Consider the following 27,506-nt stretch of genomic DNA (forward strand, 5'->3'; position numbering starts at 1 on the left):
TGGGTTGCCATTGCCTTCTCCGTTCCCCAATGGTAACTTCCTACAAAACTATAGTAGTATAGCAAAACCAGGAAATTGATATCCATACAATCCATAAACTTTATTCAGATTTCATCAGTTTTACACGCATTTCTCTATGTGTGTATCCGGTTCTGTGCAATTTTGTCTTGTGTAGCTTTGTCTACCACTGTAGCTCCAATATAGAACTGTTCCATAAGCACAAAGAGCTCCCTCATACTACCACTTTATAGCTACACCCAGTCCTCTCCACCATCCCTAGTTCTGGGCCAGTGCTAATCTGCTGTCCCCCTCTGAAATTTTGTCATTTCAAGAATTTTATGTAAATGGCATATAGTATATAACCTTTGAGATTGACTTTTTTCACCCAGCCTAATTCCCCTGAGGTTATATCCAAGTTGTCACATGCCTCACTAGTTAACCCAGTTTTTAAAATTACTATTGATGTCTTCTTAGGGCCACAATAAATATTTGTCTATATGTATGACATTTGAAATATTATAAAAGTGATTAATTTAAACTTGTAGAGCTGTTAAGGCTTCCCAAGTGGCTCTAGTGGTAAAAAACCCATCTGCTAATACAGGAGACATAAAATGATGTGGGTTCGATTCCTGCGGTGGGAAGATCCCCTGGAGGAGGACATGGCAACATACTCCAGTATTCTTGCCATGGAAATCTCATGAACAAAGGAGCCTCACGGGCTACAGTCCATAGGGTTACAAAGAGCCAACACAACTGAAGCAACTTAACACACACAACTTAACACACACACATACACACGCACATGTAGAAGTAGCTGTTAAATTCAAATTCAGTTGTTGCACAGTTGTTGTTGTTAAGTTGCTAAGTCATGTCTGATTCTTTGTGACCCCATGGACTGCATCATGCCAGGCTCCCCTGTTGCACTATCTCCCAGAGTTTGCTCAAATTCATGTCCATTGAGTTGGTGATACTATCTAACTGTCTTGTCCTCTGCTGCCCCCTTCTCCTTTTGCCTTCAGTCTTTCCCAACATCAGGATCTTTTCCAAAGAGTTTGCTCTATGCATCAGGTGCCAAATATTACAGCTTCAGCTTCAGCATTAGTCCTTCCAATGAATATTTAAGGTTGATTTCCCTTAGTATTGACTGGTTTGATCTTGAAGTCCAGGGGACTCTCAAGAGTCTTTTCCAGCACCACCATTAGAAAGCATCAATTCTTTGGCGCTCAGTCTTCTTTATGGTCCAACTCTTACATGCATACATGACAACTGGAAAAACCATAGCTCTGACTTACCAGACCTTTGTTGGCCAAGTGATGTCTCTGCTTTTTAATAGGCCATCTAGGTTTGTCATAGCTTTCTTTCCAAGGAGCAAGAGCCTTTTAATTTCATGGCTGTAGTCACTGTATGCAGTGATATTGGAGCTCAAGAAAATAAAATCTGTTACATCATACACATGAAATTTCAGCTTTCACTATTAATTGTTAAACTGTTAGGGCTAGTAAGGAGTGCACGACTGTCAGGAGACACCATTCCTCTGACAGTGTTTAACCAGCCCTAGTACCACATGTTCATATTTAACCTTTTACTGCCACTTCTTCTGTGGCTAGGGGCTCTCTACCTGAGTGGGTGATTATGTGGATGAAATGAGACATAGAACTCAAAAAATATAAAATTGTCCATTCCATAGCAAACAAAAGTAAGTATGTAAGGTACAAATGTTAATGGTGGTTGTGTTTGGTATACAGAGATTGACAAGAGGTATATATTCTTAAAAAAGAACTTGTGTTTATTTTCCAACTTCTCCATAATGAATACATTTTATCTTTGTTTTTCTACTTACAAAAATATGCATGCTTATTAAAAATTGAAGCATGACAGTTATATATGTTAGAAATTGAAAATATACTTAAATTTCTCACCCAAAGTTGTCTATTTTTTTATGTACATCAAGTAAGCTTTAGTTATTACTGTTAAAAATAAACATTTCCCGTGCACATTGCTGTGCATCTTTCTTTTTTACTAAGGTATCTTGAACATTTTCCCCTATCTCTCACATGATTTTAGTAGTTCCTTTGCTGTGTACATGCACTGTTCTTTCACTTATTTAGTCACTCTTCACTGAATGCCTGCTGTGCCCAAGGCACCATGCTGGGGCAATTGTGATGAATAATACACGAAACTCACATTTTAGAGGGAAGACAGACATTAATAATGATTAATTTCTCCATTGATTACTTGATTAGGAATGTAATATGCACTAGGAAGAAGCAGTATGGAAAACCAAGTCCATGCTTGTCAGAGGGACTTAACCAGGTCTGGGAACCAAGGAGGATCTCTCAGATAATATAACTTTTGAGCTAAGATCTAAGGATGGCTATGTATGATAAGGACATGACTAATGAAGGAGTATGAGTAGACATTAGTGTATTTATCATTTAATTAAAATAAAAAGAAAAGCTGTAAAACTATTGGATGTGTGAATACGCATGTTCATAGAGGAAAACAAAACTGGTAAAATATATCTCAAAGTGTTAATACTGTGGTGGTATTACAGGTACCATTTTTTTAACAGAAAATTCTTAAGAGAAGCATTAGCTTTACTGAAAAATTGAGAAAATGGCATAGAGTTCCCATGTACCCTACCCTCCACCACCAAAACACACACATGCACACGCACACACACATGTGCACACGCGCACACACACACACTTTCCCCCATTAACATCTTACAATAGTATGGGACATTCGTTCCAATTAATAAACCAGTATTGATACATTATTATTCGCTACCCAGTGTTTAGTCAGGTTTTCTTAATTTTTACCTGATATACTTTTTCTGTTGCAGGAGCCCATCCAGGGTGCCACATTATGTTTAGTTTCCACTTTTCTTTAGACTATCGGCTGCAGGCAGTTTCTCAGACTTCATTTTCGACGTTCTTGACAGTTCTGAGGTATACTGGTATTTTGTAGAATGTCCCTCAATTGGGATTTATCTGAGCTTTTTCTCATGATCTTACTGCAGTATAGGTTTTTGGGAGGAGACCAAGAGATAAAGTGCCATTCTTGTCACATTGTATCAAAAGTACATACTATCAGTGTGATTCAACCCTGTTGATGTTACCCTTGATCACCTGGCTGAAGTAGTGTTTGTCAGGTTTCTCCGCAGTAAAGTTATTTTGCCCCTCTCCTTTCCACGTACTGCTTTTTACAAGGAAGTCTCTGTGCACAGCCTACACGTAGAGTCAGAGTTATGCTTTACTTCCTTGAGGGAAGAGTATCTACATAAATTACTTGGAATTCTTCTGCACAGAAGATTTATCTTTTCTCCTCCATTTGTTTATATATTCAATTGTGAGTATGAACTCATGGAGATATATTTTATGCTTTGGGTTTTAATCTAATACTACTTTATTTTATTGCCCAAATTGTTCATGCTTTGAACCATTAAATTGGCTTTCAATTGCCTCTTGTGTGCCCCTTGGACATAGCCCCATTAACGCGGTTTTGTTTATTTTCTAAGCACTTCCTTATTTTATGACACTGCAAGATGTTTCAAGCATTCTTGTGTATTTTCTGTCACAGACTTAGAATCAGCCATTTTTCCAAGGAGGCGTGCTTCCTTTTATTGGAGACTGGTGTTAGAAACCAGGTTTGGGGTGCTATCTTACTTTTCTCTTAATATTTTTTTTCCCTACTCTGGTTTTCTCTTTATCTCTTTTTTTTGCCCATAAAACCTTTGATAAAATAAGTATGAATTCTACCATGGCAAATTAGATTGGCTCATTAAATATCTGTTTCCAACTGCCTTATCCCTCCCTTCCTTCTCCTTTAGACATCTTTCAGCCAGGGTTGGCCATGTGACAGCGCTGGACAGGGAGATGTAAGTATAAACATCCTGGGAAGGACTTTCTTTGCAAAACCGAAGCTCAGAACCTGAAGGGAGATATCTTTGGGCCCTTCAGCCATCTTCCTGTCAGGAAAATGGAACCAATGCCTCGGTGTTGAGCATGAACATGAAAACAAATGCTAGGGAATGCAAGATAAGTAAAAGGAACCTTGTTCTATGATGTCATGGCTGACTTAGGGTTGAACTATCCCTGGTCTGCCCAGCTCCAGACTACTTGTTACCTGAAAGAGAATAAACTCCTATGTGTTTACCCTATCGTCATTTGGTTTGCCTGTAATTGCTACGGCTAAGCACACAGTCTTAGGCGATTCACATATCAACTTAGTTAACAAAATTATTATTTATTCAACATATTTGTTGAGGACCTACCACATGTAAGCCCCCATATATGGGGTGAAAAGAAAAGAGTTTTGTTGACATTATCCTGGTTCCCACTGAACCCAAGTTTAATAATAGTATGTAGAATAGGATAATTATACCAGTAACTATGATGAAAGATGGAATATAGTAATATTTGTTATTTACTTGGTCACAGTTACTCATTGTCACTTTCAGTTCAGTCGCTCAGTCGTATCCGACTTTTTGCGACCCCATGAATCGCAGCACGCCCGACCTCTCTGTCTATCACCATCTCCCGGAGTTCACTCAGACTCACGTCCATCGAGTCGGTGATGCCATCCAGCCATCTCATCCTCTGTCGTCCCCTTCTCCTGCCCCCAGTCCCTCCCAGCATCAGAGTCTTTTCCAATAAGTCAACTCTTCGCATGAGGTGGCCAAAGTACTGGAGTTTCAGCTTTAGCATCATTCCTTCCAAAGAACACCCAGGGCTGATCTCCTTTAGAATGGACCGGTTGGATCTCCTTGCAGTCCAAGGGACTCTCAAGAGTCTTCTCCAACACCACAGTTCAAAAGCATCAATTCTTCGGCACTCAGCTTTCTTCAGAGTCCAACTCTCACATCCATACATGACCACTGGAAAAACCATAGCCTTGACTAGATGGACCTTTGTTTTATCTTAATTCTGTTCCTTGTATCTGCAAATGGTTTCACAGTTTACCTAGTTCCAAGACAGAAACAAGGATAGTCCTAGTCTCTTCCTTTTCTCTAACTCTCCATACCCATTTGGTAACCACAGACTGTTTTCTTACCTTTTAAATACTTTTTGTCCCATTTTTAAAATTCCTTTGCTCCTCTATTAGTTCTGAACCTCATAAATTTCTGTCACACAGGTTATTATGACCCGTCATATCTAGTTGCCTTGTCCCCAGTTCACTTTGCAGTAGGGGTGGACGTGGCCCAGTGGGTGAGCTTTGTCCAGTTAGAGGCGGGAAAGCTGCTATGAGGGTACCACTGAGAGGGAGAGGGAGGCCAAGAAGCACCAGCATTTGTCCTCCTGATGTCAGAGAGTAGAGGAAATGGCCCTGTAGGTAGTAATGAAACTCCCTGCACTTCTGGCCTGCCAATTCCTACCAAGCCGTCTGCGAGGGTTGGCTGCATGCCCATTTGAACAGGTGGGCCAGCTAGGGCTGCCCCACTAGAATCCAGGATTTCACACACACACACACACACACACCCATGGCCCCTTCACCCTAGTACAGGGAACATTCAGTGCCCCATTCTGGGACCAGAGATGCTGGCCTCCATCCAACCACACGCCAGATATATGCTAGTGGACAGTGCAAACCTCAGCCTGGCTGCAGTCCAGGTCCCTGCAGTGCCCTCCCAGGTTGTAACAGGGGCAGGGCAGGCTGCATCCCTTGTTTGACCATTACCATGAGACCCTTTGTGGGGTGGCTAGATGTCCTGTTCTAACAGCCAGGATCCGGGTAATCCTCCCAGTAGAATGTGGTAAGAGCCGGATCTCAGCCTTCTTCTAAGGGCTGGTGAGTGAACTGGGTGTCCAGGACAGGCTGAGGGCTCTGTGGGCACCAAGGCTGCCCACTGGCTGGGCCCAGGCCTTGGAACATCAATAAACCTCTCCCCTACCCTCACCTCTGTGATTTAATGGCAGCAATAGTCTCCATGGGTCACAGGCAGTTCCATGGAGGCCTCAGCAACTGCCATATGGACACTGCCATTGAGATAACAGCTTCAACCAGCTTCACTCTTTCCATTCAAGTTTCAAAAATTGGTATAGCTTAGATCAGTTGTCTACCCCTAAGAGGTGGCCAGAAGTCAGATGTAAGTTGCAAAGACATTGCATGTCATTACTTCAGGTCCACCTCTGTGGTTGGGGATATTCACAAAGAAGGGTAATTGTTGTAAGTTGAGAACAAACACCTGATTGGTTTGTTTCTACCTTGCCCTTTCTTGTCAGAACAGAAAACAACATTTGTTTGGGTGGAGCTTAACAGGAACCTAATGACCTGACCTCAAGAACAAAGGCTCTGATACCAGAAGTTTGCAACAACTAACCACACCTCTCCCTCACCTTGCCTATAAAAGGGCTTTGTGGACTGCTTTCAGGAAGTTCGGGAGTTTTTTAAGGCAAGAGCCACTCGTGGCTCTGCAGTAAACTCTTCTCTGCTCCAAACTCTGATGTTTTGGTTTTGTTTGGCTTCACTGTGCATTGGACACATGGACTTGGGTTCAGTAACAATTTCTCCCCATACCACTGGCAAAGGAGTCTTTCCAAAAGGCATATAAATTCTTGTTTCTGTCTTCAGTAAAATCATTTGTACAGTCTCTAGGTTAAATCTCAAATTTTTTTTCCCCTTGAAAGCCCTTTGGGATCTGACTTTGCCTGGCTGTCCATTTTCATCTTATGGCAGTGACCCAAACACAAAGGACACACTACCCACTGACTTCATCCTACACATGTGACTAGTTCTGTCTTTAGTTTTCTTTGTCTTTATCTCAGAACATTAGTTCAAGCAGGAATTCTCATTATCTTTAATGCAGACCCTGGTTCAATCCCTGGGTCGGGAAGATCTCCTGGAGAAGGAAATGGCAACCCACTCCAGTATTCTTGCCTGGAAAATCCCATGGGCTGAGGAGCCTGGTAGGCTATAGTCAGTCCGTGGGGTCACAAAGAGTCAGACACGACTGAGTAACTTCACTTTCACTTTCTTTCTTTAATGCCTTTAGTTCTTTAAGACTCAGAGCTGATGTTTTAGAAGACCTTCTCTAATTCTCCCCCATCCCTCTCAAAAATCCCTGTACTCAACCTCTGTTATCACATTACTGGCTGTTATACTTGAAATACCTCTTGAATTCATCTGCTTTCCATCACCATTACCACCACTTTGTTTGTTCTAGACTACCATCATCATAACCTGTTTCAGTGTTCTCTCAGATCAACTTCGTAATTTGTAAAATAACATTCTTTGCCCAGTATCCAGTGATTTTTTCAGACTCCATATCTGATCATTATAGCCATGTGCTTAAAACTCCTTCCCTGATTTCCTAATGATCTAGGCTATGAAGTAAGCCCTAATGTCTCCTGTAATGTACTGTATAGACCAGTTTCTGCAAACCTACTTTTCTAGCCTCACTTATTTTCATTCTTTAAATATACTTTGCTCCCTTTCATCTTAGGGTCACACATGTCATTCTTTTATCTGAAACATTTGTCACTTAGATCTCAGCCTTCCAATCTCAGTACTTTCTCAGGATATCTCCACCCAGCTCTGTGTCAGATTCATTTTTTATGTGTTTCACTTACTCTGCCTTTTGCACAAACTTGTAGAATTGAGCAAGGTGGGGAGCATATAGTTGCATTTAATTTTCAACAATGATTATAGTTCCTTTCTTTATTCTGCATCCACCCTTCTAGAAACCTTCATTCCTTCTGTACAGACTACTCATTTCCCTTGTGTTGTGTCTGGACTTCATGATCAATTCCTTAAATATGGCTCTTGTTGGAACTTGAGGTTCTTTTGCAGCTCTTTTACAGCCTGAGCCATTTTTTCTCTCCAGTTTTTTACTTTTGGTTTATTCTTTTTTTTGTGTTTTGGTAAGAAACTCATAAAGAAAGTTAGCAGTTGTTTGCTTGGTTCAGAGTAATATAAGCTCTACTTAAATGGGTGCTGTGAACAAGCTAGAGACATTACAAGGAATGACTCAGCCTGCATTCTGTTTTTCACTACGGTGACCCCCAGTACAGTTATAACTTTGTGTGATTTCATAAACTGCTGTCAGACATTCATATTTGATCATGATTTAAACATATATTGCAAAATCACGGACTCAAGAGTTGAAAGAGGCTTTAGGGGTCATTTAGTTTTAGACCAAACACCTCTCTATTCAGTGTCATTTGGTTTCTGAGTGTTCTTTCCTACCCATATACAAGAGATTGTCTTTTATACAGTGAACTGAAACCTGCCTCAGTGACCATCCACCAGCTTTACTTCTTAGCAGTGTTTGTGGTGTGACAGCTCATGTGTCTGAAGACAGCCATCATGTCCTCTGTAAGTAATTTTTCTCCAGGAAGAGTAGCCCCAGTTCCTCTTGTATCATGGCTTTAAAATTCTTTTATCATCTTATTTGAATTTGTAAAATTTTTATTTTTGAGTGTTTTAGACTATTTACTACTCTATCCACTTCCCATTTGGAGAAGGAACTGGCTACCCACTCCATTATTCTTGCCTGGGGAATCCCATGGACAGAGGAGCCTAGCGGGCTACAGTCCACAGGGTTGCAAAAAATCAGACACAACTGAGTGACTAATTTTCCACTTCCCATTAGTGTAAATAATAAAGGTGATTGCAAATAAAACACGTTGATCGGTATTTATGGCAAATGCAAAATATACACAAATGCAAATGAGAGAACCTACGAAATACAGTTTGGTGTTCAGCTTACAGATCAGCAAAAACTCTTTATCCAAACTTCTTTTGGTGGATTAAAGGGGGAGTGGAGACAGAAAACATTTGAGTGATAGAAACTGGTATAGGTGATGATTTGTCTGATGTATGATCACTTCTTTAGCTGTATTATACCATTATATTTGCATGTCATCGTCATTTTCAATCTGTGACCAGTTGCTCAGTTTCATAAATACAATGTATCCAACATTTAGCCACACCAGGCATGTAGACTGTTGTTTTTCTAGAACTGAAAAGGTGTGTGTAGGAGGAAGTTGTTTGTTTATTTGTTTCCCTTGCTGAAAAACTCCCTTTCTATCATGAAATATAACTTGTGCCTTAACATGTCATTCCTCCTGTCTGTGCAGAGATACGGATTTACCAGCTGCTCCCTGAATTAGGAGCATCAAAAGTAGAGTGGCAGCTGAACTTCCTGTGAACTGTACAGCCCTGAGGATAATTTGTCAGGGATCTCTCTTCAACTTTTCCTTTATCTTACTCTAGGATAAAACTCCCCACAGATGAGAGAATACACATTCACCTTGGTAATGACACAAACTTGCACCTTTCTGGTCTTTTGCCACTCAAGTGCTAAAATATTACTATCCAATGAAAATTATAAAATGACTTTATAGCTAATTATTTTATTTCTAGCAAAAGAAAGAAACATTCTCCTCCTCTTTCATGATGTTTGTGTTTTTACTTGTACCCCTAATCTCAGACATTTCAAACCGAATTGATATCTATCTTAAGTATAGTTTTTTTTGGATGATTTTTTGGTTTTGATTTTTAAACAGTAAAACTTTTATATGATATCATCTCATTGACTGGACTTTAAGCAGAACTTTCAGTGTTAATAGCATCTCTTCCAGTAATTCAGCTTTTTTTTTTTTTCTTCTCTCTCATTCTAATATTTGTTGAGTTGTATATGATCAGAAAAGGTTCTTGTGTAACATAAACGGGCATTTAATTAAGGGGTAATGTCTATGGTACCAGGGTATGTGAAGTGAAACAGAGATGCTTAATCAGCCACAAAAGCTATTTACTGCTTCGTAAACTTCAGTGTCATAAATATTATTACTGTTTTAGGACCTCAGAAAAGCAGTGTAATATCAAAACTGATTTTCTTCTTTACTATTAAAGTAGTAAAGGTATTCCTCTTAATAGAACTTTGTAATGAAGCTAATATTTGATAAAAGCATACATACTTGAAATTTTTAAGAAGGGATTTAAATACAAATGAGGGGTATGTTGAAAATGAAGCAGGAAGAAAAAGGTTTTATCTCCAAAGCCTGAAATTATGTTGAGGATTAAGTCACATAATATTGCCATGTATTTGTTGAACACCTACTGTGGGGCTTGGGCTAATGGATAGTTTGTATATGTTATCTTTAATCTTTACACCAATCTTGTAAACTAGGTTGATTCCAATTTTAGAATGAGGACATGGAAGTGCAAAGACATTATCACACAGGTGTGTCTGATTATACCTGTACTCTCCATTACTTCAAACTGTTTTTTAGATGAAAGCTTATATTAAAATAGTTACTTTTTAACTTTAATTCTGCTAAATACCCAATAGTATACCCAAGAAGTTAAAAGCTGTGCAGTGTTAATTCTTAAACTTTTAACTTTTTATTTTTCCATATTCAACATTTATTAACCAGCTACTATTTTCCTAACACTTGCTAAGTATTATCAGAGCTGTAACCAAGTAAGAAGACTCAGTCTTCCCCCCTCAGAGTTTAGAAATGGATAAATAGTTCACCCTTATATACACAAAATTTCAAAGTGGAATCAAAGAGAGCAAGGTTCTTTTCTTCGGTGTTTTGTGACTGTTTGCTGGACCCCTCCAAAGTGTCCATCTTGAGGAAGGAGCTCCTAGTTTTGTTAAAATGCCTTGATAGACAGGAAATTGTGTGCAGTGAGAACCTGGAGAGGTAATTAGTAGAAGACCTCCTCAAGCAGCAAAGTTTTGTTTGTTTGTTTTCTGGTCTACTTATATTCCCACCAGCAGAGTAGGAGTAAATTTATTTCCCCACATGGGTTACAATGAACTTTTTTTTCTTTTGCTTTTTAAAACTTTATTTCAACATAGCTATACTTACAGAAATATACTCATGGGCTAATAGAATGCAATTTGACTTAACCAACACAATTAGGATCCAAAACCTGGTACTTGGTTTGCTTCAAAGGAAAAAAGGATTTAGTTATAATTCAGATTTAACAAATTATCTGATTCTTGGTTTGAGTAGATTTGGAATCTACATGTAATATTAATTAGATCAGATAGCTTTTATATTTTCACATGTATTCAGTGGACTTTTGAGCTACAGACTGTGGGCCCAGGATCTTGTATGAGCCCTGACCATGTTAAGAACAGGACAAATCCTGACATTATGTACAGAGTTCTGCCTCCTCCCCTCCCCTCCCCCAGCTCCTGCTCTGTGGCGATGAATTTTTTTTAAACTGGAAGATAATCGCTTTACAGTGTTGTATTAGTTTCTGCTGTGCAACAGTATCAATCAGCTACAAGTATACATATATCCCCTCCCTCTCGAACGTCCCTCCCACCCCTTCCATCCCACTCCTCTAGATTGTCACAGAGCACTGTGCTAAGCTCCCTATGTTATACAGCAGCTTCCCACTGTCTGGCCTCCCTGGTAGCTCAGCTGGAGAATTCCCTGCAATGCAGGAGATCCCAGTTCTTTTCCTGGGTCAGGAAGATCCTATGGAGATGGGATGGGCTAGGTTGCCCACTTCAATATACTTAGGCTTCCCTGGTGGTTCATACAGTAAACAAGACCTGGGTTTGGTCCCTGGGTTGGGAAGGTCCCCTGGAGAAAAGTATTCTTGCCTGGAGAATTCCATAGATGGCAGGCTGTAGTCCATGGGGTTGGAAAGAGTCTGACTTTTGCTTTCACTTTCCCACTAGCTATCTATTTTACACATGGTAGTGTATATATGTTAGTTGCTACTCTCTCAATTCATGCCACCTTCTCCTCCCCCCACTGTGTCTACAAGTCTATTTCTGTGTCTGCATCTCTATTCCAGGCAAGAGAGGTTTTACAGAAAGATTGTTGGTTTTGAGCCAAGACAAAGGAAACCTGGTTAGTACCAAATCTAAAGGAGAGCTTTTGTTAAGATTCTTACATTTTATTAATCCAAATGTTTATATCTATCAATTGCTTATACTACTCTTACTTTGTGGTTTACTGTGATTCTGTAGATCATTTATTCCAGTAATGTTTTCAAAAGGACCCCGCATTCTTTGTAAAAATATCAGCAATGGAAGTTAAAAAGTTTAGATTATTGATGTTTAAGAAAATTTACCAGTCATTGTGTCCAGTCCCCTCATATTGCACACAAAGAAGCCAAGGCCCAAATAAGCTGTGATGTGCTTAATGTCAGGTACTGTAAGCATCGGACCTGGAACTTGGCCTGGCTTATAGTCGTGGTTTCCATCCTTAAGGTCTTGTTGAAAAATGCATGAAAATTAGTAGTGGTTTAATACTTTAAAATAGTTCATATATATTTTTTATTGTTTTTCTTCATTGGCTTAGGGAGAGAAGTAATTGAAGAAACAGGAAGTAATGGAACTATTCATGATGGAATATGGACGATAATTTATTTAGGTAAAGCATGTGGAATCTTTACTTCAGAAAGTTCATCTTTCTAAAGTGGTGTCATTGAATTTCTGAAGATGGTTATGTACATGCCATCTTTATAGTATATAATATAGTGTGACAGTGGTGAATTGACTAAAAAGCCTTATTGTGCGAGATAACAGTGGCAATAGAACTTGTAAACTCAGATTTATTCACACATTCTTCCTTTAACTGGCCTTTTAACTGAAGTGAAATTGATGGGAAAAGCATGAAGTTATAGAGTTTGGAATTGGGTTGCTTTTGGTTGACTGTGATTATCATAATGTATTTCACCCTTGAAACTGAGCCTTGGATGACAGGAAGTCAGCTAGGACAAGAAAATGCCAGAGAGACAAAATAACCTTCAGCTAGTCTATAAAAAAGAGTGATTAAGCAGTTCAAAATGTAAATGCCAAATTCTATCACACAGCCATTTCCTGGGATTTTAAATGATCATAACTATTCTTTTTCTGAATCCGGGTGCACTTCAGTTCTGAATGGCGTAAGAAAGTATTCAGGGTCTACTGTCAGCTTTCTTCTAGTCGCCTTACCCAGGAGATAGAATGTTCAGATAGAGCCAACTAATTTCTGAAAAACAATGCACATGATGTAAGAGCAAAACCATAAAAGATGTCCTCAGAATTTCCATAGTTAAATCCTAGGGAGGATTTAGACTTTTGAAGTATTTAAGAGGTCTTATTGATGCCATCACTTATGCCTTTAATCTCTGCCTGACTAGTTATTCCTTCTTCACTCTTTATTACAAATACTCCAAAGCAGTTCAGGACCAGAAAGAGAAAATGACTGAGCAACACACACATGTTAACTGCAGTTACAATTAGAGCAAAGCAGATGGTGTCATGCGTTTTACTCATCTATTATACTGGTATATATATGTTTGCTGGTGAGAATAACCTACAGTGTATATAAAAATTTCTAAGTCCCTTTCATGTTCTAAAATTCTTACAAAGAACCTTATCTGTTGTACAGTTCTGAGTCCTTCCATTTTCCATTTTATACTGCCCTATCAGTCATATTAATTTCCAGAAAACCCTATATTAATTATTAATTATCAATTTCTTTATCTTTTAGTGGCCCCTCACTTACATGTAATTGGGTACAAATCTGGTTCTAACCTCCTTTCCTACCCTCTTTACAAATCTTCCCCTCCAGCCAGTTTTGTTTATTTAACATCCTTCAGTTCTTCTGTGTGTACAGCATAGTTTCATCCCCCAAATGAAATTTTGTAAAGTGATTTAATTCCTCTGGAGTTTAGTATCTTCATCCTTACGAAAAAAATGACGGACTTAATGAACTTAGACTTGTTTAGTGATTTCTAGTTTGCATACAGTTTTTCCATATATTGTAATTTCTTCTTTACAGTAACCCTTTAGGTTAATGAGCACAGGAATTATACACATGTGCAAATAAGAAACCCCCAAGTCCAAGTAGATTAAGTGATTTATATGACTAGTCTCAACTTTTTAATCTCAGAAAATACCATTTATAATAGACTCTCCTGAAATGAGATACTCATGTAATTAAGAAAATACAAACAGAAAACTATACACCATTGATTTTTTTTAAAAAGCAAGTTGAAGAAGATCTAAATAAATGGAGAAGTACTTTGTTCATGGATCGGAAGGTTCAATATTGTTAAATAACCATTTTTTTTTACAGTTGATCTATAAATATGTGACCCCAATCAAAACCCTACCAAGCTGTCTTATAAATACCAACATACTAATTCTAAAGTTTTAATGGAAAACAAAAGACCTAGTATAGCCAACACAGAACTGAAAACGAACAGAGTTGGAGTACTCACACTAGCTGATTTCAGGACTTAATGTAAGGCTACAGTAATCAAGACAATGGTATGGGCAAAAGAGTAGACATATAAAATAATAAAACAGAAAGGAAATAAAAAATAAATCCACACAAGTATCAGATCAGATCAGATCAGTCGCTCAGTCATGTCTGACTCTTTGCGACCCCATGAATCGCAGCACGCCAGGCCTCCCATCCATCACCAACTCCTGGAGTTCACTCAGACTCATGTCCATAGAGTCAATGATGCCATCCAGCCATCTCATCCTCTGACGTCCCCTTCTCCTCCTGCCCCCAATCCCTCCCAGCATCAGAGTCTTTTCCAATGAGTCAACTCTTCGCATGAGGTGGCCAAAGTACTGGAGTTTCAGCTTTAGCATCATTCCTTCCAAAGAATCCCAAGGCTGATGTCCTTTAGAATGGACTGGTTGGATCTCCTTGCAGTCCAAGGGACTCTCAAGAATCTTCTCCAACACCACAGTTCAAAAGCATCAATTCTTCGGCGCTCAGCCTTCTTCACAGTCCAACTCTCACATCCATACATGACCACAGGAAAAACCATAGCCTTGACTAGACGAACCTTTGTTGGCAAAGTAATGTCTCTGCTTTTGAATATGGTTTCTAGGTTGGTCATAACTTTCCTTCCAAGGAGTAAGCATCTTTTAATTTCATGGCTGCAGTCACCATCTGCAGTGATTTTGGAGCCCAGAAAAATAAAGTCTGACACTGTTTCCACTGTTTCCCCATCTATTTCCCATGAAGTGATGGGACCAGATGCCATGATCTTCGTTTTCTGAATGTTGAGCTTTAAGCCAACTTTTTCACTCTCCACTTTCACCTTCATCAAGAGACTTTTGAGTTCCTCTTCACTTTCTGCCATCAGGGTGGTGTCATCTGCATATCTGAGTTTATTGATATTTCTCCCGGCAATTTTGATTCCAGCTTGTGTTTCTTCCAGTCCAGCGTTTCTTATGATGTACTCTGCATAGTCAACTGATTTTTGCCATGAAAGCAAAGACAACTCAGTGTAGAAAGGATAGTCTCGTCAATAAATGGTGCTGGAACAGTTGGATATCCATATGAAAAAGAAGTGAACTCAGACACAGACCTTACAATTCATACAATAATTAACTCATAATGGATCATAGACCTAAATGCAAAATGAAAAACTATAACAGTTATTAAAGAAAATATACGAGAAAATCTGTATGACCTTGGGTTTGGCAGTGTGTTTTAAAACGCATTAGTAATACAATTCATGCAAGAAAAAAGTAGATAAGGAGCATATTTAAAATAGAAAACTGTTCAGTGAAAGACATGAATGAAGAGAATGAAAAGATAAGCCAGTGATGGGCAGAAAGTATTTGCAAAACACTTCCGATAAAGAATTTGTATACAAAATATATAAAGAAGTCTTAAAACTCAACAGTAAGAAAATAATCAACTTTATTTAAAAATGAGCAAACATTTTGAAGAGATACTTCATCAAAGAAGATATACAGGTGGCAAATAAGCATATAATAAGATGTCCCGCATCATGTCATTAGGGAACTGCAAGTTGCAACAATACTGAGATTTCATTATATATGATATCATATCATTACATATTATTACATTATATATCTGTTAGAATGGTTAAAATCCAAAACACTGGTAAAACCAGATTGTGGCAAGGATGTGGAGCATTAAGAACTTCATTCATTGCTAGTGGGAATGCAAAATGATACAGCTACTTTGGAAAACAGTTTGACAGTTTCTTTTTTTTTTTTTTTTTTTATTTTATTTTTAAACTTTACATAATTGTATTAGTTTTGCCAAATATCAAAATGAACTCGCCACAGGTATACATGTGTTCCCCATCCTGAACCCTCCTCCCTCCTCCCTCCCCATTCCATCCCTCGAGTGGCTTACCATCCAAAATCAGCAAGCACGCTCCCAGATATTTACCCAGCTAATTTGAAAACTTATATCCACCAACCCTGCACACAAACATTTACAGCAGCTTTATTCATAATCTCCCCAAATGGGAAGCAACCAAGATGTCCTTCAGGATGTGAATGGATAAACACCCACACAATGCAATGTTATTCAGTGATAGAAAGAATAAAGATATAAGGCCATGAAAAGGCATAGATAAATCTTAAATGCATATTGCTCAGTTATAAAAGCTGAAAATGCCACGTACCGTGTGAGTTCAGTTATATAGCATTCTGGAAAAAAGTAAAAAAAAAAAGAGTGAGTGAAAACATCAGTAGTTGCCAGAAGCCTGGGGGAGCAGACAGTTGTGGAAAAATGAAGCACAGGGGCTTTTTTAGGGCACTACAACTATTTCATATGATAGTCTAAGGGTGAATATAAGATATTAAGCATTTGCCAAAATCTGTAGAACTTTACAACAGAAAGAGTGGACCTTAACATATACAAAAGTTTTAAAACTCACTTAAAACCTCAAGGATTCCATGATTAAATATAAAATGTGACAAAATTGCAAATAAATGAAACAATATTACTGAAGGGAGTGGAAGAATAAAGTGCTACCCTATGTAACTTTGGAAATGAGTGGAACCTTTAGGACTAAAACACAAAAAGAACTATATACATAAGCACTGTACTTTAGTTGATAAAGTTCTGTTACACAGAAGGTGGGATATGGAGTAAGAATTCTGAAGCTGATATACATGAGTTGGAAGTAAGGATTCTCACTGTCATAGTGTACAGGTAAGTAAGGAGAAAAGGCTAGAACCATCCATGTGGTAATAGATTAGAGCTGGAGACAATATGAGTTCATGTTTAACTTAACATAGATACAGATGGTTACAGATAGTCCATCTAGTCAAGGCTATGGTTTTTCCTGTGGTCATGTATGGATGTGAGAGTTGGACTGTGAAGAAGGCTGAGCGCCGAAGAATTGATGCTTTTGAACTGTGGTGTTGGAGAAGACTCTTGAGAGTCCCTTGGACTGCAAGGAGATCCAACTAGTCCATTCTGAAGGAGATCAGCCCTGGGATTTCTTTGGAAGGAATGATGCTAAAGCTGAAACTCCAGTACTTTGGCCACCTCATGCGGAGAGTTGACTCATTGGAAAAGACTCTGATGCTGGGAGGGATTGGGGGCAGGAGGAGAAGGGGACGTCAGAGGATAAGATGGCTGGATGGCATCACTGACTCGATGGATGTGAGTCTGGGTGCACTCCAGGAGTTGGTGATGGACAGGGAGGCCTGGCGTGCTGTGATTCATGGGGTCACAAAGAGTTGGACACGACTAAGCGACTGAACTGAACTGATACAGGCATACCTTGTTTTATTGTAGTTCACAGGTATTCCATTTTTTACAAATTGAAGGTTTGTGGCAACCTTGCATAAAGCAAGTCTGTAGGTACCACTTTTCCAACAGTGTTTGCTCATTTTGTGTCTCTGTGTTATTCATACATTATGGTAATTCTTAATGTATTTCAAATCTTAATATCAGAAAAAAGATGATGACTCTCTGAAGGCCTAGATGATGGTTAGCATTTTTTAGCAGTAAAAGTATTTTTTAAAATTAAGGTATGTACATTATTTTTTAGATATGATACTTTTGTGCACTTAATAGACTACAGGGTAGTGTAAGCATAACTTTTAAGTACATGGCAAACCAAAAAAAAAATTTGTGACTTTGTTGCAATATTTGTTTTCCTGTAGTGATCTGGAACTGAACCTCAGTGTCTCTGAGGTATGCCTGTAGGTATTTGTATATGTATATGTATATGTATATAGATAGATGTAGATCTATATCTAATTGCTCTGTCAGCTGAGAGGGCCTAGAAGCAATGAAACCCCAGTAGCAATGACCACACCTAGTGAGCAGATTTTGGTTTCTAATACCATTCTCCATTAAGAGGAATCAGGAAAAAAAAAGGTTAAAAAAAAAAAAAAAAAAAGAGGAATCAGGGCTTTTTGGAGACGTGGTTGATTCTCCCATTGGGGTAGGAAATACACAGGGTGAGTCTAGAGCATGTTGTAGTGCCAAAAAAAAAACCCAAAAAACAAAAACATAACAGTAGGAGTATACCAAAGGGACAAAAGAGCCAACTGCAAGATCTTCCAATGACCAAAGCTTAACATTTTGAGCAACAAAATAAAGTAGTATTAGGCTAAAACCCCAAGTGTAAAGTAAATATCAATGCCTCCATAGTAATATAAGCAAATGGTTAATGTTGACCTTGAAGAAAACTAGACAATCCCCCATAGAAGAATTCTAAATAATTTGTTTAGCCTTCCCACCCTCAGTGAAGTGGGACGTAACTCCCCACTGCTTAAGTTGAGCTGCTCATAGTGACTTTTCCCCAAAGAACACAGTATGGAAAGGGTGACATTATAGTGCCCAAACCTGACAAAATGTAATGCCAGGTGATCATGGTTAACATCAACAGTGATAAATCATGTTGATAGTATGTACCCCTGATAGGGTATCATACAAGTGACACTTTGGTTTTCCTCTCTCAAATACTTTATCTCAGTCTAACCGTGAGAAATCAAGTCACACAGAATATCTGACAAGTGATCTTCAAAACTGTAGAGTTCATTGTAGGAGGTTGAATGGTGATACTCCTCAAAAGATGTGTCCGTGTCCTAAGCTCCAGAACCTGTGAATGTGATTTTGTTTGGTGAAAGAGTCTTTGCAGATGTATTTAATTAAGGAATTTGAGATGAGATTATCCCAGATTATCTGGGCGGATTATAAATCAAATGGCTGTCCTAATAAGACACAGAGGAAAAGACACATATAGACCAGAAAATAAAGAGGCAGAGACTTTAAGTGAGTCACCCACAAACTTAGAAAGAAACTTAAGCCACAAGAAGGTAGAAGAGGCATGGAATGATTTTTCCTGAAGGCCTTCAGAGTTTGGCCCTGCCGAGACCTTGATTTCAGGATTTATTTAGTTGCTCAGTTGTATCCAACTCTTTTACAAGCCCATGGACTCTACCTCACCAGGCTCTTCTGTCCATGGGATTCTCCAGGCAAGAGTACTGGAGTGGGTTGCCATTTAGGGCTTATGGCCTGTAAAACTAGAAGAGAACAAATTTCTCTTTTTTTAAGATGTTAAGTTTGTGTTAATTTTTTATAGCAGTCACAGGAAACTAATACAGTCATCAAAGACAAGAAAAGTTTGAGAAGTTGTCACAACCAAGAATAGCCTAAGGAGACATAACTACTTAAATGTAATATGATGTCTTGGATGGGATCCTGGAACAGAAAATGGATAGCAGGAAAACCGAAAATATCTGAATAAAGTACAGACTTTAGTTAATAATATCCATATTGGTTTGCTAATTTTGACAAGTGTCCCTTAGTAATATAGGGTATTAATAAGGGAAACTGCGTGGAGGACACATGAGAACTCCACTGTCTTCACAACTTCTCTATACATCTAAAGCTGTCCTAAAATAAACAATGTATTTAGAAAGAAAGAAAAAGGAAGAGGCAACTTTCCAGGGAATACAATGAACCCAGAATGTTCTACTCCCAGAACAAGTGTTTCCTTACTGTTGTAATTATGTGCTGGGGGAAGTTTGCCTATTAACAGGACTCCTCTATTTCTTAAACAGCATGTAGTCAGCCTTGCTATTCAAGGTAGATGAGGCTACTGGGGAAACAGACCTATCCAGCTACAGAGGGAATCGGTGCAAGTCACCTATTCAAACAAAGTAGCCCTTTGGCTTTCTTTTTGCTGTCCTTCTTTCCTTCCTGAATAATTCAATCTGGGAGTCATGAGACAGGACCTGGGAAGGTAGGTGTTTGTGCTAGGGCTTCTTGAAGAAATAGCTGATTCTAGGGCTACTGTAGAGAAAGAACATAACAAGATATGCTGGCCACATCATCCTGTGCCAGAAAGTAAGGAATTGCTCACAGAGTGAGGGGTTGTAACTAAAGGATACAGAGGTCACCTTCAAGTGGCACTTGCTGGCTGATCTTGGGACACAATGAACATCAAAATAATAATCCTTATCAAATTATAGCCTATGGAATAAAACAAATTTGTAGTGATGGAATAAATTAATGGAGAGAAGAAATGGAAATACATAAATAGAAATACTGAAATACTGTGATTTTTTTATTCCCCCAAAATTGCTGAAAATGTTCGTTCTCTCTTATGTTGCAAATTCAATATGTAATCACAAGTAAACCAACAATACTTCTTTGTTCCATATTTGTCTGGTTTAAAATTAGCTACATAATTTCTAGATAGCTAGAATTTCTGACAGCAGTACAGTTGTTAAACTATTTTAAAATGGCTGAGTTTTCCTAAAAACTTTAAATTGAAAACCTAAAACAATAAAAATAACTGCCTCCTTGGAGACCATGTGTTTAATAGTACCTTAAAATTGTAAACTGTAGTGCTTATGTTCTTTGGATGATTGAAGTACCTGGAATATAGTAGGTTCGATAACTAGTTGCTGTGAAATGAATGTTGAATAATCTAAAAAGATTGGAAAAGACTGGCATTAATTTCTCATTGAGAAAAAAGAAACGTCTTTCCCATATTATTCAGTTCTTATTTTCTACTCAGTAGAGAATTTGGGATGTGATACAAATGAAAGGTACTCATGTTAATCTTGAATTGAAATCACATAGAGGGAAAAAACCTAATCATTAAATAGCAAGATCAATTTCATTTTCTTTGCAACAATTTTTTAAAAATGTAGCATGCAGCATAGCTGCAGTTCTCACTGCCCGTTTAAAAAGAGACTTTTAAAGTCTATTACCATTTAAAAACCTCTGTTACTAAGTCTATGATGCTGTCAGGGGCTGGTAGCAAACTAGAGAGTGATTGACATGGTATATTACCTAGTTTACTTTCTTAGGTCATAGGAGAAATCCTTTCCAGCTCATAGATTTTTTTCTTTACATTGTTATATCCCTGTGGCTGCCAGGAAAATAGAAAATTCTATTTATAGTGGAATTCCTTCTTTGCAACCAGTTTTCTTTTTCCTCAAGTCATCCTCCCCAGCCCAACTCAAAGTCAATATTACGAAAAGATTGGTGTATCTGAACTTGTAAGATCTGAAATATCTCTGCAATCAGTCCATCCAGGTAAACAAATACCTTGGTTATAGGAAATGACAGTAATGTCATGTAATAATTTCCTGTAGGAGCTGAAATATAGGAAAAATTTTTCCTATAGGAGCTGAAATATAGGAAAATGTGAAGCAGTATCACTGAGACTTTTGAGGTAAAAATGTAATATATTTCTTCTTTTTTTTCATCCAATCCTCAGATTTCATGTGCCTACAGATTTTAAAGAGTTGCTGAGACATTGCACTAAGAGAATCCCCTGTGAGAAATATTTTCACCGACTTGACCAGGACTATTGACAGAGTGATTGAGTTCCTCCAAGGAGAATGAGCTGTTATGTTAGCTGAAGTGACAAATGCTTTGGGGACATAGCATTCACAGATGTTAGTAACACATTCCTTTGCTATGTGGCTAACAGAAGTTTGGAGAAGGCAATGGCTCTCTACTCCAGTACTCTTGCCTGGAAAATCCCATGGGCGGAGGAGCCTGGTAGGCTGCAGTCCATGGGGTCACTAAGAGTTGGACACAACTCAGCGACTTCACTTTCACTTTTCACCTTCATGCATCGGAGAAGGCAATGGCACCCCACTCCAGTACTCTTGCCTGGAGAATCCCAGGGACGGGGGAGCCTGGTGGGCTGCCGTCTCTGGAGTCATACAGAGTTGGACACGACTGAAGTGACTTAGCAACAGAAGTTTATAAGAGCATACATTTTTTATTGCAGCTTAGAGTGAGTTTGAAATTAGAATTTTTACTCCACTTACCATTTGAAGCAGTGCAAAATGTTGATTTTAAGTGCTTCTGTGAAATATGTGCTTTTTTCCTATGAATGGCAGAAGTACTTCTCCATAACATCCATCAAGTCAGCTACTCCAAAGAGCATCCACATTCTGTGTGTATCCTGAGAATTTTAAGACACAAGTCATACTAGACTCTTCCAAATTCAATTTGATATCCTAACTGGGAATGACAGTGGAACATAGTCTAGACCTTTCAAATCTGCATTTTTTACAGCTGATTACTTCTAATTAAGTCCAATTTTGTCCATTTTAGACTAGGCTGGAATTTTTATCTTTGGTGTCAGAATTTTTATCTTTGGTGTCAGAATATACTTCTCCAATGGTTGGTCTCCTGGCGCATTCTCTCTACGGCAGTACCTGAGTGAGCAGTACCTGGTACTTATGCCAAAGTTCAAAGTGTGTGTGTGTATGTAGGTCCATTCCTCCCTTTCTTCCTCTCTTTCCCTCCCTGCATTCCTTCCTTCCTTCCTTCCTTCTTTTTATATTTTCCTTGTTTCTCAATGGGTCATTTACACTTCCCTCTCCCTACCCTCACCCTCCTTTTAATTTTTTTCATTTTTTTATTGTGCTAAAATACATTTAGCATAAAATGTACCATCTTAACCATCTTAGGTATACAATTAATATTAAGTACATTCATAATATTGATGAACCATCACCATCACCCAACTCTGTAACTCTTTCCATTTTGTAAAGCTGAGACTCTTTACCCAGTAAATAATAACTCCCCATTCACCTTCCCTCACCCAGCCTCTGTCAACCATCTTTCCATTGCTTTCCAGTTCTGTATAACTGGAATACAGTATTTGTCTTTTTGTGACTGGCTTATTTTACTTAGAGGAATCTCTTCAAGATTTACCCATGTTGTAACATGTTGCAGAATACCCGTCCTTTTAAAGAATGAATGCTATTCCATTGTATGTAAATACCTCATTTTATTTATGCATTCACCTGTCAGTGGATGCTTAGGCTGCCTTCTCATTTTCTCTTTTATTAGTAGCATTGCTATGAGTGAGTATACAAATATCTTCTCAAGACCTTGCTTTCAGTTTTTTGGGGTATGTACCCAGAAGAGGAATTGCTGGATAATATTCTATTTTAATTTTTGTGGAACCATACTGTTTTCCACAGCAGCTCATATCATTTTAAGTTCCCACCAGTAGTGCCAAGGATTCCATTTGCTCCACGTCCTCACCAACACTTGTTACTTCCTATTTGTTTTTTCAATAGCAACCATCCTAATGAATGTGAGGTGGTGTCTCATTGTAGTTTTGATTTATTTTCATTTCCTAAATAACAGTGGTGTTTAATTTCTCATGTGTGTATTGGCCATTTATATACCTCTGGAAAAATGTATTCAAGTTCTTAGCCCATTTTTGAACTGAGTTGTTTGGTTTTGTTGTTGTTGAATTTTGAGAGTTCTCTATATATTCTGGAGATTAATCCTTTATCAAGTACATGATATGCACATATGCAGATACTTTCTCCCACTCAGAGGGTTGTATTTTAACTCTGTGGGTAGTGTTTTGATGCACAAAATTTAAAAATTGTCACAAAGTCCAATTTGTTTATTTTTCCTTTGGTTGCCTGTGCCTTTGTTGTTATATCAAGAAATCACTGCAAGATCCAAAGCTGTGAAACCTCTGCCCTATCTTCTACAAGTTTTATATTTTTAGGTTTTACATTTAGATCTTTGGTGCATTTTGAGTTAATTTTTGTATATGGTGTTAGGTAAGGGTTGAACGTCATTCTTTTGCATGATGGATATCCAGTTTTACCAGCATCATTTGTTGAAAAGACTGTCGCTTCCCCATTGAATAGTCTTGGCACCCTTGTCAAAAATTGTTTCACCATGTATACAAAGGTTTATATTTATTGTGTTCCATTGGTCTTTTTGTCTTTTTTAATGCTAGTGCCATACTAGCATTGTCATAAATTTTGAAACCACGATGTATAAGTTCTCTAGCTTTGTTCTTCTTTATTCAAGATTGTTTTGGCTCTTCAGAGTCCCTTGAGAACTCATATGAATTTTAGGATGACTTTTTCTATTTCTACAAAAATATTATTTGAAATATTGATAGAGATTGCACTGAATCTATAGATTGCTTTGGGTAGAATGGACATCTTAACACAACTAACTTCTGCAACCCATTAAGATGGGATGTGTTTCCATTTATTGAGTTATTGCTTATTTTCATTCAGTGATTTTTTTTTTTGTAGTTTTCAGTGTACAGGTGTTTCATCTCTTTGGTTAATTCCTATTTTATTCCTTTGGATATTATCGTAAATGGAATTGGTTTTGTTTTTTCTTTTCAGATTGTCCATTGTTAGTTTATAGAAATGCAATTGATTTTTGTGTGTGTGTATGTGTTGCCTTTTATTTCTTTCTTTTGGCTAAATTACTGTAAGTAGAACTTCCAGTACTGTGTTGAATAGAAGTGGCAAAAGCTGACATCTTTCATTTATTCCTGATCTTAGAGGAAAAACTTTCAGTATTTCACCATTTAGTATGTTGTTCCCTGTGAAGTTTTTTTGTATATTGCTTTTGTCATGCTGAGATTAATTTCCTTCTGTTTTTAGTTTGTTGAGTGTTTTTACCAAGAAAGAATGTTGAATTTTGTCAACTCCTTTTTCTACATTGATTAAGATCATATGGTTTTTTTCCCTTCATTCTATTAATGAGCCTCCTACCCCATGGCTCAGCAGGTAAAGAATCCACATCAATCACTTGTCATATGTTGAATGGTTCTTATGTTCTAGGAATAAATCTAACTTGGTCAAGATGTATCATCTGATTAATATGAATTTGGTTTGCTATTTTGTGGAGGATTTTTGTTTCAGTGTTCTTTTAAGAGAGATTGGTTTGCTGTTTTCTTTTTTGTAGTGTCTTTGTCTGGCTTTGGTATTATGGTACTGCTGACTTCATAGATGAAGTTAGGAAGTATTCCCTCTAATTTGATTTTTGGGAAAATTTTGAAAAGGACTAGTATTAGTTCTTATTTAAATGTTTGGTTGATTTCACTGGTGAAGCCATCAGGCATAACGCTTTTCTTTGGGGAGAAGTTTTAAATTACTGATTCAATTTCTTTACTGTAGGTCTACTTATTTTTTCTATTTCTTTGTGGTTCAGTCTTGGTAGGTTTTATGTTTCTAGGAATTTGTCCATTTCAGGTATGTTATCTAATTTGTTCACAGTAATTTTTTGTAATCCCTTTTATTTCTGTAGAATTGGTACTAATGTCCCTACTTCCACCTCCCACCCCATGGCTCAGCAGATCAAGAATCCACCTTCAATGCAGGAGACACAGGAGATGCCGGTTCAGTTCCTGGGTCAGGAAGATCCCCTGGAGAAGGAAATGGCAACCCACTCCAGTATTCTTGCCTGGAAAATCCCATGGACAGAGGAGCCTTGTAGGCTACAGTCCATGCAGTCCCAAAGAGTTGGACATGACTGATGACTAACTACAGTGTCCCTGCTTCCGTTTCTGATTTTAGTAATTTGAGTCTTCTCTCTTTTTTCTTTGTTCATCTAGCTAAATGTTTGTCAGTTTTGTTGATCTTTTTAAAGAACTAGCTTTTGGGTTCATTGATTTTTCTTTTTTTCTCTACTTCATTTATCTCTGCTCTAACCCTTATTATTTCCTTCCTTCTGCTAGATTTAGTTTTAGTTCTTTTTTTTTTTAAGTTAAGTTATAAAGTTAAGTTGTTAATTTGAGATCTTTTCTATTTTTAAATATAAGCATTTATAGCTATAAAATTTCCCTGCATTCCATGAGTTTAGATATGTTATACTTTCATTTTCATTCATCTCTAAGGGTATTCTAATTTTCCATGTGATTTTTTCTCTTTGATCCATTGTTTGTTGAAGTGTGTGTTTTTTAATTTCCACAAATTTGTGGATTTTCCAGTTTTACTTTTGTTGTTGGTTTTTAACTTCATTTGTGGCCTAAAGTATGGTCTCTTCTGGAAAATGTCCAATATACACTTGAGAAGAATATGTATGTATATTCTGTTATTGTTGGTTAGAGCATTTGGTATTTGTCTGTGAGATGTAGTTGGTTTATTGTGTTAAATCTTCTATTTCCTTACTTACCTTCTGTCTGGTTGCTCCTGTCCATTATTATGAGTGGGATATTGAAATTTACAACTATTATTATGTAATGTCTATTTCACCTTTGAATTTTGTCATTTTTTTCCTTCATATATTTTGATAGTCCATCAACAGGTGTTTAACGTTCATAATTTGTATCTTTCCACTGTATTGAACCTTTTATTAAATATAATATGCTCTTTTTTAAGAGAAAATAGTATTTTAAAAAGCAATGAATCTTTAAGTTAATATACTTCCTCCTCCATCTGTAAAGTTAGATATTTTAAATAGTTCCTCATTCTAAATGTATCACTTATAACTCTTATTTGTACAAACATTGACAAATAATTTATTGTTTATATCAAGTACTTCAAAATTCTTATTGGAAAAGTATTCACTGTTGAAGTTTTAGCTGATAAAGGTATTTTTGCAGATAAAAGAGGAAGAAAAACATTGTGTTTCTCCCTGTTTAAAAATAAGAATCAAAGTTGTTGAAACTGGGTGAATGTAGCTGTAAAACATAAGCTCATTCTCACTGTTCTAACATTTTGGTTTCTTTTTAAAATAGATGTTCCTCCTGTAGACATAACTGTACAGTAAGAAGTCTGACCCACTGTTGGAATTTTTCAGTTCTGTTTATGACCTAATGATGCTTTATGCAGTGCTGTGCTGGAATTTAGTGGCCTACAATCTTGATGAAGTTTTTTTTTTTTGTATTAAGATGAGTCAGTTTTCAGCATTAAATAATTCCGTGTTAACCTACACAGAGAATAGTTTCTGCTTAAATGAATCAGGAAATGGTAAGCCTTTAATAATAAGCTTAAGGTATTTGAATGTTTGAAAAGTGAGAGTTAATTAAACAGACTTGTCAGAAGATTATATTTTTCTTCAAAGCAGCTGTTGTCTCCAAATCCAATAAAAGTGAAGATGCAACAGTTCTTACTATAATATTCCAAGGAGACTTTGTTGACTTAGAACTGTCATTTTTCTCTTCTTCAAAACTGACCACTGTTTTTTTGTTATGTTTATGCAATGCTTATTATAATGTAATGTTCTTTTATATGAGGAAATATACAGCTTAATAAAAACCTGGAAAACAGGCCATTGAGGTTATAATTTATTAGAAATAGTTCTCACCACCAATATTGCCTGTGTGTATGAGCTATAAGGTCACCTTGAGGGGTATTCTTTATAAGCTCAATCAGGGTTATTAAAGCCAGAGGAAAATTAATATTCAGTGCTTCTACTGTTTTATGTCTCACTTGACTTAGAAGTGCTTTAGGACCTTGGCCTACTTTAGTACTATTCATTTGTTGGTAGTAATTATTAATTGATGCATTGGGATTTGATGTCATCTGTTCTTGTTAACTAGTT

The 27,506-nt window shown here is 37.5% G+C and overlaps 1 protein-coding gene across 6 annotated transcripts in view; it reads left to right on the top strand.

Moving 5' to 3' along the window:
• PEAK1 (pseudopodium enriched atypical kinase 1) overlaps positions 1-27,506 on the top strand; it is a 309,648-nt gene that overhangs the window by 103,897 nt on the left and 178,245 nt on the right. Inside the window, exon 3 of one of the 6 annotated variants that reach the window (XM_025271482.3) lies at positions 3,833-3,880. The exons of the other annotated variants lie outside the window; for them this stretch is intronic. The gene's annotated coding sequence lies outside the window, so the exon portion shown is untranslated. The remainder of the gene's footprint in view (positions 1-3,832; positions 3,881-27,506) is intronic. 6 annotated transcript variants of the gene reach the window in all.

Source organism: Bubalus bubalis, chromosome 20 (assembly GCF_019923935.1).
Source record: "Bubalus bubalis isolate 160015118507 breed Murrah chromosome 20, NDDB_SH_1, whole genome shotgun sequence".
NCBI lineage: Eukaryota > Metazoa > Chordata > Mammalia > Artiodactyla > Bovidae > Bubalus > Bubalus bubalis.